Source organism: Euphorbia lathyris, chromosome 5 (genome assembly GCF_963576675.1).
Source record: "Euphorbia lathyris chromosome 5, ddEupLath1.1, whole genome shotgun sequence".
Taxonomy (NCBI): domain Eukaryota; kingdom Viridiplantae; phylum Streptophyta; class Magnoliopsida; order Malpighiales; family Euphorbiaceae; genus Euphorbia; species Euphorbia lathyris.
The window spans coordinates 71,968,704-71,981,142 of record NC_088914.1 but is presented as its reverse complement, the minus strand read 5'-3'; the positions used below and the strand labels follow the sequence as shown (position 1 = coordinate 71,981,142).

The 12,439-nt window shown below is 38.1% G+C and overlaps 1 pseudogene; it reads left to right on the top strand.

Moving 5' to 3' along the window:
* Positions 1-5,838: 5,838 nt before the first annotated feature.
* On the top strand, positions 5,839-11,333 carry LOC136229869 (cytochrome P450 81E8-like; annotated as a pseudogene).
* The last annotated feature ends 1,106 nt before the right edge of the window (positions 11,334-12,439 follow it).

The window sequence follows — 12,439 nt, the reverse complement described above, 5'->3', positions numbered from 1 at the left end:
ATAATTTTAACTATAGTCTCTGACTTTCTAAATTCTTTAAATTGAATATATATATATTTGTGGGGAACAAAGAGCTCTTGGATTCAATTTTAAACAAGATGGACATTCGTTCCCGAAGAGAAAGAAGAGCCTACCAGTATTTTCCACTATATACAGAGAAAAATTGATATGTTAGACGCTGCAATGAGACTACCATACTGATGCGGACATCCTAACTGACAGCACTGATCACGCGTGCTCTGGCGGATCCTCAGACATCAAACCCACGGAGGTTATACCGAGGAGGGCGGATCACCAGGACATACGAGCGGGGCGGATCTAGGAGTACACAAAGAGGCGTATCAACATCTACCCTGGACGGATCTCTAGGTTTACTTCCTCACGAAGTAATTCACCAACAACCCTGACAATCCGTACATGTACCATTGTACTGATTGTCGGGGCGTATCACCTATTTTACCCTTTTCGGATAGCCTTATTGAAACCCTAATAAGGGGTAATCCTTGTCTTTTATTATCATTAGGAGGATGTATTTAAACCCTCATTTTGTAAGGATGATACAACTTTTAATCAATCAAAATTATTCTCTTTGAGAACCTAAGGTTTATACCTTGTTTATTGGGATTCACTCCTTCTAGTTTAGCTAAAGAAGAACCTCTTTGTTGGTTTACGATTAAAACCTTCATTTATAGCTTTCAATTTGTATCAGTTGGTATCAGAGCCGATCGTTTCCTGACCCGAAACTTCTTTTGGCAATGGTTCAACCCCGACAACCGCAAGATTCCATGGAAACCAGTGACCGGAGATATGAGGAGCTGAGGGAGCACCTCGCGGAGCAGATCCAAGCCAGCCATGAGCGGCAGAGGCAAACCGACCAATGGTTCCTGGAGCTAGCCACCTCCCTAGAAAACTTCAAACTGGAGGTTCTAGCTCTAATCCGACCAACCGCGGGAGGATCAACCCAGAGAAAGGAAGGAGTCCCTGAACAACAGCTTCCACAAATGGGTCCTAGGGATCCTGAGGTAAGAAGACCCAACTTTGTCCTTATGCATAACGCTGATAGTGATAGTGATGACTTTGAGGGTATCGGGAATGATGATACCGTTAGGACTATGAGGGATGTTGGGCCTGTTGACAACTGACGTGTGGAGGTTGCTAGAGTATACCCAGGTCTAGGAAACTTTGATAGAGATGATGCCTTTAAGCTAAAAATATACTTACCATCTTTTGGAGGCGAACTGGATATAGAGGGATTCTTAGACTGGTTATCAGAAGTGGAACGTTTCTTTGAGTATGCTGGGATTCCTGATGAGAGGAAAGTAAGGCTGGTGGCGTATCGCTTGAAGGGTGGCGCATCAGTTTGGTGGGATCAGATGAGGGAAGAGAGAAGAAGAGGGGGCAGAGATCCGATTCGATCTTGGCTATGGATGAAGGCGATGTTGAGGGAGCGGTTCCTACCGCCGGATTATGAGCAGTATATTTACAGCTCCTACAAGGGATGCTCTCAAGGGACCCGAAGTGTCCATGAGTATACCTCCGAGTTCTTGAGGCTTTCGGCAAGGGCCAACTTGTCCGAAACTGAAAGCCAAAAGACCTCTAGGTATCTAGAAGGGTTGAGATACAACATCCAGGATCGTATTGGCACACAGATGGTGGTTCGGGTACAAGATGCCAGGAATTTAGCCCTCAAGGCTGAGTCTCAACTAACCGGGAGATCCAGGAGATCCGCCACTACTGAGTATACGCCTGGAGGAAGAGATAACGTGAAGTCTTATGACAAAGGCAAGCAGGTGGCGAGTGCCAGTGGGGCCAGGGTCAACAGTGTGGGAAGGGGATCTGTCGGAGATACTAGGCCGTACAAGGAAGCACCTATACCACCTAAGAGCAACAATCTGTATGTGAGGCCAGCGCCTTTTAAATGTTTTCGGTGCAATGAGCCAGGCCATAGATCCAACGAATGTCCTAGGAGGAAAAGCGCCAACATGGTGGAGAGGTATGAAGATGACTATGACGAAGGGGATGAAGTATTTTGTGAACCCTTGGGAGAAGATGATGATGAGGCGGATGAAGAGAGATACGACATTCATGTGGTACGTCATTTGTTAGTCTCCAGCCGGATAGAGGGAGATCAGAGGCACCGACTATTCAGGACCCGCTGTCTTGTGAAAGGTGGGCGATGCAATGTGATAATAGATAGTGGGAGCCAAGAGAACATTGTGAGCAGCAGCGTCGTTCGGAAAATTCGGGTTGTTGGCGGAGGCGCATCCCGACCCCTATAGGGTGGGATGGATCAAAAACGTGGGTGAACTTAGGGTGACCCAGAGATGCAGGGTACCTATTGTGATTGGTGATTATAGTGATGAAGTCCATTGTGATGTGATCGATATGGATGCCTGCCACCTATTATTGGGCCGACCCTGGCAGTTTGATAACGATGCCACCCACGCAGGAAGAGAGAACACTTACAGATTCGTGAAGAATGGGGTGAAGTTCGTACTTACGCCAATGATGAGAGAGCCAAAGGCCGACGAGAAGTCTACCTTGGTAGTCTGTCCTACACACAAATCATTTGTCAGCGAATGTGAAGAGAGCCAGATGGTGTATGTGGTAATGGTTAAGGCGAATCACGAACCCTCCCAAAGGGGCGAAAGGGAGATGCCGAATGAAGTGACCCGCCTACTTGGCAAATATCAAGATCTGTTCCCTGAAGAACTGCCGAGTGGGTTACCACCTTTGAGGGACATCCAACATCATATCGATCTTGTGCCCGGGGCTAGTTTGCCAAGCATTCCCCATTATCGAATGAGTCCAAAGGAAAATGACAGCATGAGGCAGAAAGTGGAAGAGCTCATTGAAATGGGATACGTTAGAGAAAGTATGAGTCCATGTGCCGCCCCAGCCCTACTTACGCCCAAGAAGGATGGATCTTGGCGGATGTGCGTGGACAGCAGGGCTATTAACAAGATCACTATCAAGTATAAGTTCCCTATTCCAAGGCTGGATGATATGCTAGACCAACTTGGCGGATCCCGAGTTTTCTCCAAGATTGATCTCAGGAGCGGTTATCATCAGATACGAATTCGATCTGGGGATGAGTGGAAGACCGCCTTCAAGACCAGAGATGGATTGTATGAGTGGTTAGTTATGCCATTCGGGATGACTAACGCCCCCAGTACTTTTATGAGGCTGATGAATCAGGTGCTTCGCCCGGTGATTGGAAAATTTGTAGTTGTGTATTTTGATGACATCCTGATTCATAGCGAGACCTTGGTGGAGCACGTAGAGCATTTACGGATAGTGTTTGACCTGTTAAGGAAACACCAGTTATACGCCAACACTAAGAAGTGTGATTTCATCATGGAAAGCCTGGTTTTCCTTGGGTTCGTGTTTACTGGCGATGGAGTCCAAGTTGATGGGGAGAAGGTAAGAGCCATCCGAGAATGGCCCACTCCGAGGAATGTGGGGGACATCAGGAGTTTTCATGGGCTAGCAACATTTTCTCGCCGATTCATCAAGAACTTCAGTGCCAAAGTGGCCCCGTTGACGGAATGTTTGAAGAAGGGAAGGGGGTTCGAGTGGGCGGATGCCCAAGAGAAGAGCTTCGCCCTGATCAAGGAGAAGTTGAGTACAGCGCCTGTGCTGGTGTATCCCAATTTTGATAAACTGTTTGAAGTTGAGTGTGATGTCAGTGGAGTTGGGATTGGTGGAGTCTTGATGCAAGAAAAGAGGCCCATTGCATATTTCAGTGAGAAGCTCTGTGAGGCACGGCAAAAGTGGGCCACGTATGATCAAGAGTTTTATGCTGTAGTGAGGGTGTTGAAAGTGTGGGAACATTACTTGGTGGGGAAATAATTCATCCTCTACACTGACCACCAAGCTCTCAAGTACTTGGGAAGTCAGAAGCAACTTCGAAGCTCCATGCATGCCCGGTGGTCCGCCTTCATAGATAAGTTCCCCTATAAGCTTATCCATAAGGCTGGAAAACAGAACAAGGTGGCGGACGCCTTGAGTCGAAGGGTGTCACTAATAAAAACAGTCAACCTGGAGACCGATTGTTTTGAACACATCAGAGGAGAATACGTGGCGGATCCTGACTTTGGCAGTATCTGGGAGAAGTGTCAACACCAGCATGGGGATGGGGGCGTATCACCTGATGGATGAGTATCTCATGAGGGGCAACCAACTTTGCTTACCCTGCACTTCCATCCGCGAGAAGGTTATTCGTGATCTACATGGCGGATCCCTTGGAGGACATTTTGGGTGAGACAAGACATATGAAGCAGTGAGTTCCCGTTATTTCTGGCCTAAGATGAGGAGAGATGTTGCCTACTTAGTAGAACGATGCTATATTTGCCAGACCGCCAAGGGACGCACTACAAATGCTGGCTTGCAACTACCTTTGCCCGTGCCAGAGACCATATAGGAGGATCTGTCCATGGACTTTGTTCTAGGGTTGCCCAGAACTCAGAGAGGCATGGATTCCATCTTTGTTGTGGTTGATCGGTTTTCAAAGATGGCCCACTTCATACCTTATCGTAAAACTAATGATGCCTCAGCGACTGCTAAGCTATTCTTCAAAGAGATTGTCAGGCTACATGGCGTACCTAAGAGCATTGTCTCTGATCGTGATACGAAGTTCCTCAGTCACTTCTGGTGAACGTTGTGGGCTCTGTTTGATACGTCTCTGAAGTTTAGTACCACCGCCCACCCTCAAACAGACGGACAGACTGAGGTGGTCAATAGAACTTTGTGAAACTTACTGCGCAGCAAATGTAAGGATAAGCCCAGGATGTGGGATGTGGTTTTAGCCTAAGCTGAGTTCGCCTACAACGGCTCTGTACATTCGGGAACCGAGAGATCCCCATTTGAGGTAGTATACACAAAGACCCCAAATCACGTCCTTGATATAGCCCGTCTTCCTAAAGGAAACGAGACTGCCAACCAGCTGGCTAAGGATTATGTACAGATGCACCAAGAGGTGAGAGAGACTCTTGAGGAGAGAAATCAGAAATTAAAGGCTAAGGCGGATGAGCACCGTAGGGACCTACAGTTTGAAGTTGGGGATGAGGTTATGGTATATTTGGGCAAAGAGAGACTCGCCAACGCCACAAGCAGCAAGCTTCGGCCTAGGAAATACAGGCCATATAAGGTCACCAAGAAGATCATGCCAATGCCTATCATATAGCATTGCCAAATTTGCTCGGTAAAATATCACCAGCGTTCAACATCCGTGACCTTAGCCCGTGGAAGTCAGATGGTCCTTTGGAGTTCAACAAAGACGAATCAGTGCCGAGATCTTTTAAAGAAGGAGAGAATGATGCGGACATCCTAACTGACAGCACTGATCACGCGTGCTCTGGCGGATCCTTAGACATCAAACCCACGGAGGTTATACCGAGAAGGGCGGATCACCAGGACATAGGAGTACACAAAGAGGCGTATCAATATCTACCCTGGGCGGATCTCTAGGTTTACTTCCTCCCGAAGTAATTCACTAACAACCCTGACAATCCGTACCTGTACCATTGTACTGATTGTCGGGTCGTATCACCTATTTTACCCTTTTCGGATAGCCTTATTGAAACCCTAGTAAGGGGTAATCCTTGTCTTTTATTATCATTAGGAGGATGTATTTAAACCCTCATTTTGTAAGGATGATACAACTTTTAATCAATCAAAATTATTCTCTTTGAGAACCTAAGGTTTATACCTTGTTTATTGGGATTCACTCCTTCTAGTTTAGCTAGAGAAGAACCTCTTTGTTGGTTTACGATTAAAACCTTCATTTATCGCTTTCAATCTGTATCACATACCCTTCAGAGAAAGAGTTGACTTTCCATGTTTCTTCTCGTCGTATTTGTCCTCCTCTTTCTGAATTACCGGCCAAGAAATTACCACAAAAACCTCCCTCCTTCTCCACCTTCTCTACCTATTCTCGGCCACCTTCGCCTCCTACCACCGCACTCTCCACCGCACTCTCCACCATCTCTCTCAAGATTACGGCTCAATCATTTCCCTCCGCTTCCGATTGCGCCTTGTTGTCGTAGTCTCATCACCATCCATCGTCGAAGAATGTTTCACCAAAAATGACGTAATCTTAGCCAATCGTCCCAAGTTCCTAGTAGCAAAACTTCTAGCTTATAACTATTCCACTATGCCTTCATCCAGGGCCATCTTACATATTTTTGGGACCCTGTGCTAAATGAAAAAAAATTGGATCATATTCATTAAGCAAATTAATACTTTCATATAATAATAATGTTTCTACAAAATGAAACACCAATATACTTTTAACTTGATTTTTAGCATTATAAATATAATTAAATAATTAAATTAGATATTGTATAATAACAATAAAAAAAATTGGGCCCCTTAAGACTCTTATAGCGTTAAATTTCTAGATAAATTAACATTCACTTAATTTTTCACATAATATTTAATAGCATATATTTAGATTTGTATAATAAAAAATTGGGCCCCCTTAAATTTGGAGTTCTGTGCGGGAGAGTTCCTTGTACACCCTTCTCCTACTCCCATGCCTTCATCCTCCTACGGGGATCACTGGCGAAACCTCCGCCGAATCGCAACCATCAAGATCTTCTCAACTCAGCGACTCAACATGTTTCTTAGCATCCGGAAAGACGAAATCAAGTAGCTCATCATAAAGCTAAGCCGATGCGATTCCTCTCTCGAAGATTTTAACGGAGTTGGATTGAGACCGATGTTTAGAGATCTGACTTTCAATGTGATGATGAGAACTATTGCAGGAAAGAGATATTATGGAGAAGATATGAGTGACCAGGAAGAGGCGACTCAGTTCAGATCGATAATGGATGAGTTTGCATCTTATGCGGGGGTTTCGAATCGAGGCGATTTTTTGCCGATTTTGAATTGGATTGATGGTGGAAGATTCGAGAAGAAGTTGAAACAAGTCGGAGAAAAGACTGATAGATTTTTGCAGGGGTTGATTGATGAACATAGATATAAGAAGGGGAATTTGGAGAATATGAATAGTATGATCGATCATCTTCTTACTTCTCAACAATCACAACCTGACTATTACACAGATGAGATCATCAAAGCCATGATTCTGGTTAGTTCTCTGTTTTTCTTCAGAAAGGTTAATTTTACTTCAATTTAGTCCATGATTTGATTATTTTCTTTAATTAAAAGAAAAATACATGTTACCATAAGTTATACATATCATTTTTTATGTTGTCACTTATAATTTTGATTTTGAGCTAATTTGATATCAAATATCAAATTAAAAAAATATTGACATTCGAACTCGAATTTGAATTAAATTGATATTATTAATCAACTTGAGAGATCAAATTGATTTTTTTAGAGAGATCAAATTGATCTGGTAAACGTATTAAAAAAAAATTTTTTTAAAGGTTGAAATGATACTTAAATTTAAATTTGAAATCTGATTAAAAAAAAATTAAAATTGGAATAAATTGACTTGTAAGCTAAAGGTATGTTTGCTCCAAAGGTTCATGCATATGGTTTGTTTTGCCATTATTAACTATTAATTGTTTACTATTGTTAATTAGTAGAAACGAGGTGAGCTTTTTAATAACAACCAAACACTTTTAATCTATTTTGGAGAGAAAAACAAATAAATAAATAAATAAATTGATAAATAATTACAAAGTCTTTATGTTTTTACCTAACACACTATTCGGTTTTTATATTTTTGAAAATAATTATATGTTTTTATTTCGTCAACTCTTTAATCCTTATGTTTAAATCAATGGTCAAAATAAATTTAAAATCTCAATATTACACTTTACTCTATGTTTCAATGATAAAACATTATTATTAATAATTAAAAAATCCCTTATTAAAAATATTTATAATGATACAAAAATCACTTATTAAAAAGTATGTATAATGATAAAACAAAAACTTATTAAAATATACTTATAATGATTAAAACCCTTTATTAGAAATTATTAACAATGATAAAAAAAAACCTCTTACTAAATAAGAATTATAATAATAAATATTCCTCTTATTAAAATATTTATAATAACTAAAATTTTCCTTAATATATAAGAACGCCTTTATCACCAAAAATATATAATAATAAACAATGCTCTAGTTAAATCATAATTTTTCACAATCGAATCATTTCAACGCAAATTAACAATAAAACTACTATGTAATAGAGATTGAATTACCATTGCAAACTATAATTATTTACATTTTTGTCATATAATTATTAAGGGTTTTATTTTGCTATCAAAATCTTTTAATAAATGATTTATTTTTTACTATTACAATTAATAAATATCTACCTTTTTCTAATACAATTATTAAGGGGTTTTAATTTTAGTAAAGAAATAAAAATAAAAATATTTTAATTTATAGTCAATTAATAAGGAAAAATTTTAGTAAAATTTAACAAAAATGTGTTTTGCTTATTAATAATATAGTAATAGAATTTAACCTTATTATATGTATGAAGATTTTTTTTTTTTTTGGAATCAGGAGAAGATTATACTTTTTTTTTTTTTGATGAAAATGCTTATAACTTCATTAAATACGAAAACAACAATTACAACAAGAAATGAAAAAGGTAAAAAACCTTACAAAATCCACAATGGGACCAAAACGACTACAAAGAGCATAAAAAGCCATAAAAGGTATAAAACACACAGAAAAACAAAAATACATATACTTCATGGAAATCAAAATCCGCATAAAAGCAACTCCAATCAAATCTTCATCATTTAGGCCCTTCCGAACATTCAGATATGAGTCCTTTCTTTTATTGCAACCACGTAAATATATTGATCCACGTATAAAATAAATCGTTTCTGCTCTTGCTAAATCCGAAAATGGTATAAATAGCAGAATAATTGAGAGAAGATACAATTCAAACGGATAAAAGAAATCCAATAAAATATATAAACACTGATTAAAGAAAATACAATAAAAAACAGTAAACCTAACTCGTTGAGAGGAGGAAGAAGGAATTTTCTTCTTCCTCCTTAAAGTAGATCCACAAAAGAGAGAAAGGCTTGAAGACAAATAGAAGAAAAAAAATGGAAGAGATGAAAGGGAGGAGAAGGATGGCCGGTGGGTTTTTTGTTGGTTTGAGAAAGCAGTTATTCTAATGATGATGTCTTTGAAGATTATACTTTTAATATGTGTATTTTCCACCCTTATTAAATTGTGCATATCAATACTGATTTTTCTTTTAGTGATCGAAAATAAAAAAACAATAATTTTTTTTTGTCTTTGCGACACAGGTGTTTGTCTCACCAAAATAAAAAAATCACAGCGTCTCATTGAGACGGGCTCCTGATGCTATTTGTGTGGCACCCCGTTATGCATCTACTAACCATGTTTTTTTGCTCCATATCTTTGCAAAATTAATTTGTGGAGATAGTGGGAGTAAATATAGGAAGTCACAGAATAAAGGTTAAAGATTTTAACTATAAATAGAACTCAAAATCATCATTCCAAACCCCAATCAACTCCTACAACAAAAACACAACTCTTTCTCTGAAATTGATCTTTGAAATTCTCTTGTTTCAAGCAATCAAACTTCATTTTAAAATTTTACTCTTTGCCTTCATTCCTCAAGCTTTCAATTTATTTGAAATTAACTTTCTACCTATCCAGGATTATCATCTTCTCCAATAATTACAAGTTTTCTTCGACATAAATTTCCAGTTTCCAAAACATATTTGCTTCACTCAAGTACTTCTCTAGCCTTCGGTCGATATTCGTTTAATTCTCCGTTTGATCAATCAAAACAAGTGCCATCCATAAATACAAGATTAATTACAAATTCAGACACCGACAAGTCGTCAATTCATTCCCAGCTTTAAGCTTGTCCTTTGCAATTTTAGTTTTCTCAATAATTTCATTCTTGTTCAATTAAATTAGGACTAATTGCTTTTGTTAAACGTAATTTCTCCACGAAATTAACCTTGTTTTTTCGATTGTAATTGACGCTTTCTTTTCCGATTTCATGATTTGTAATTAAAACAATATTTACAAAATCAATAAAAAGGAAAAAAATTCAAACTCTTACCAAAAAGACTAAATGTTGATTTAGTCTTTTTAGTAGTGTCATAAGCTGAGCTAGTAAAGCTTTTTATAGTGTAACTAGAAACCCAATAAGTTTTTTATTTTTCAAATCTTGAATCCTTCGTCCAATCGCTTCGTTTTCTTGAAGTTAAGTTTGAGATGCATTTAATAAAATTAATTGGGAATTAATTTCCTTGGCACGTCATCATCAATCCACACGACTCAAGGTTGCAATGGGCTTATTCGCAAAATAACGCCAACAAATATATAAAAATGTTTTTACTAATCTATAAAAGTTACAGAAAAAAATAAAGGTTTAACATAAATACCATTTTATATTAAATTGAACAAAACAATACTTATAAATTTAGTAAAAGGAAGATTATAAAGGAAAATTTACAAAATTGGGTAAAATGGGAGACCCATTTACATATTTAACCCATTTGTCCAACCTACTACATATATAAACTATTTTTGTATGACTTTCCCAAAATACCCCTACCTTTTATCTTCCCCTTCCCCTTTCGTTTTCCTTACAGTTTCTCTTCCCATTCCCTTTCCCAGACCTATGTCTTTCTCTTCTTCCTCTCTTTTTCTCTTGATTCTTGATCTTTCTATTTCTAGAAAATTAAGCGATGGTTCTTCATCTTCATGTTTCTTCTCATCTCTTGGTTTCTTTCTTCTTGTGCGGATCGAAGAAATCGTTATTCGATGTTATTTTGATTGTTTTCTGCATTTATCATATGGTTATTGATGATTTTAATAGTAAAATACGGAAAAATGTAAGTATCTACTATTTTCTCTTCGTTTTTTTTTCAAAAAATCACTTTGCGAAATGAGATTTTGCGAATGTCTGTGAGGAAAAAGAGGCTGAAACGGATGATTTAACTTCGCGAAAACAGATTATGTGAAGTCTATGAAGAGAAATGTTCATAATTTTTACCTTCGCAGACTTCGCGTAATCTGGTTTCGTGAAGTAAAATCGTCATTTTTCTGTTACATTTCTCTTTACAGACTTCGCAGAATCTTCTTTCATGAAATAAAATCGTCATCTTTCTTGCATATTTCTCTTTGCAGACTTCGCGGAATCTTCTTTTGCGAAGCCAAATCGTCCTTTTTCTTACTAACACGATTTAATTTTTGTGGAGGTGCCTTTCAAGAAGGCGGTGTACTAGGATGCAGGGGAGGTGGGAAAAATGTCCTTCAAGATTGGTCACATTGACTTTGAAACGATAATGTTATGATTTTAATGTTGTTATTGTTGTAATCTTGTTGTAAATTTTGATAATATTATAATTATTGTTACACCATTGTTGTTATGATTTTTTTGTTATATACTGCTTCGCATATTTTGCAATATGTGAAGTATGCGAAGATAATACTATTTAAAAACACATCTGTTACTTCGTATATTGCGAAATCTGCGAAAATGAAAGTTATTCTGCAAATTAGTATTGTCTTCGCATGCTTCGCATATTGCGAAATATGCGAATTAAAATCATCTTCAGAACCAAATATTATATTCGCATGCTTTGCATATTGCGAAATATGCAAAGTCAGACGCAAGGGAGAAAGAAGAAAACTAAAAAGTGTTATATATATATATATATATATATATATATATATATATATATATATATATATATTAAGGGTATTTTGGGAAAGTCACACAAAAATAGTCTAGATATGTAGTAGGTTGGGTAAATGGGTTAAATATGTAAGTGGGTCTCCCATTTGACCCGATTTTGTAATTTTTTCGATTATACAATATTGTTAAATTGATACATGCTATTCAAATTAAATCTCAAAAAAATGTGTGAAAACCTATTTTTGATAAAACTCAATTTAATTGATTTCAAATTTTTAGGCGAAAATAATAAATAATAAAAACAATAAAAGAAATAAATTTTGTAACTAGGAGATGTAGCCCGATTATTGCTGAAAGAGGAAGCATCTGGTGTTGCCTTGGGATATAGCTGAGTCAAGAGGGAGCAATGAGAAAAAACAGGTCCCTATGTTCCGCACCACTGACATTTGCCCAAGAAAGGGTGAGGCTGCCTGCTATTACTATTTACAAGAGTTGAGAGACTACCAGCAGAATTGGGGCGGTGATAGTTTCGTCATGGCGGATGGGAGGAGGCAGTAAAAGTAATGGCTAGAAAAGATGAGTCATGATGACTTTGCTTGATACTAGTTCTCGGTTTATTAGTCGCCCGTGTAGTTCATCAAAAGAAATAAGATTGTCTCTAGCATTAACAGACTCAATTACAGAGTTGTAATAAGTGTCGAGACCATGAAGAACACGATCAATGAGGTCCTCATGTTCAATGGCTTTACCCAAGGAAGCAAATTGGTATGCACAGGCTTTAATAACCTGCATATATTTGGTGAT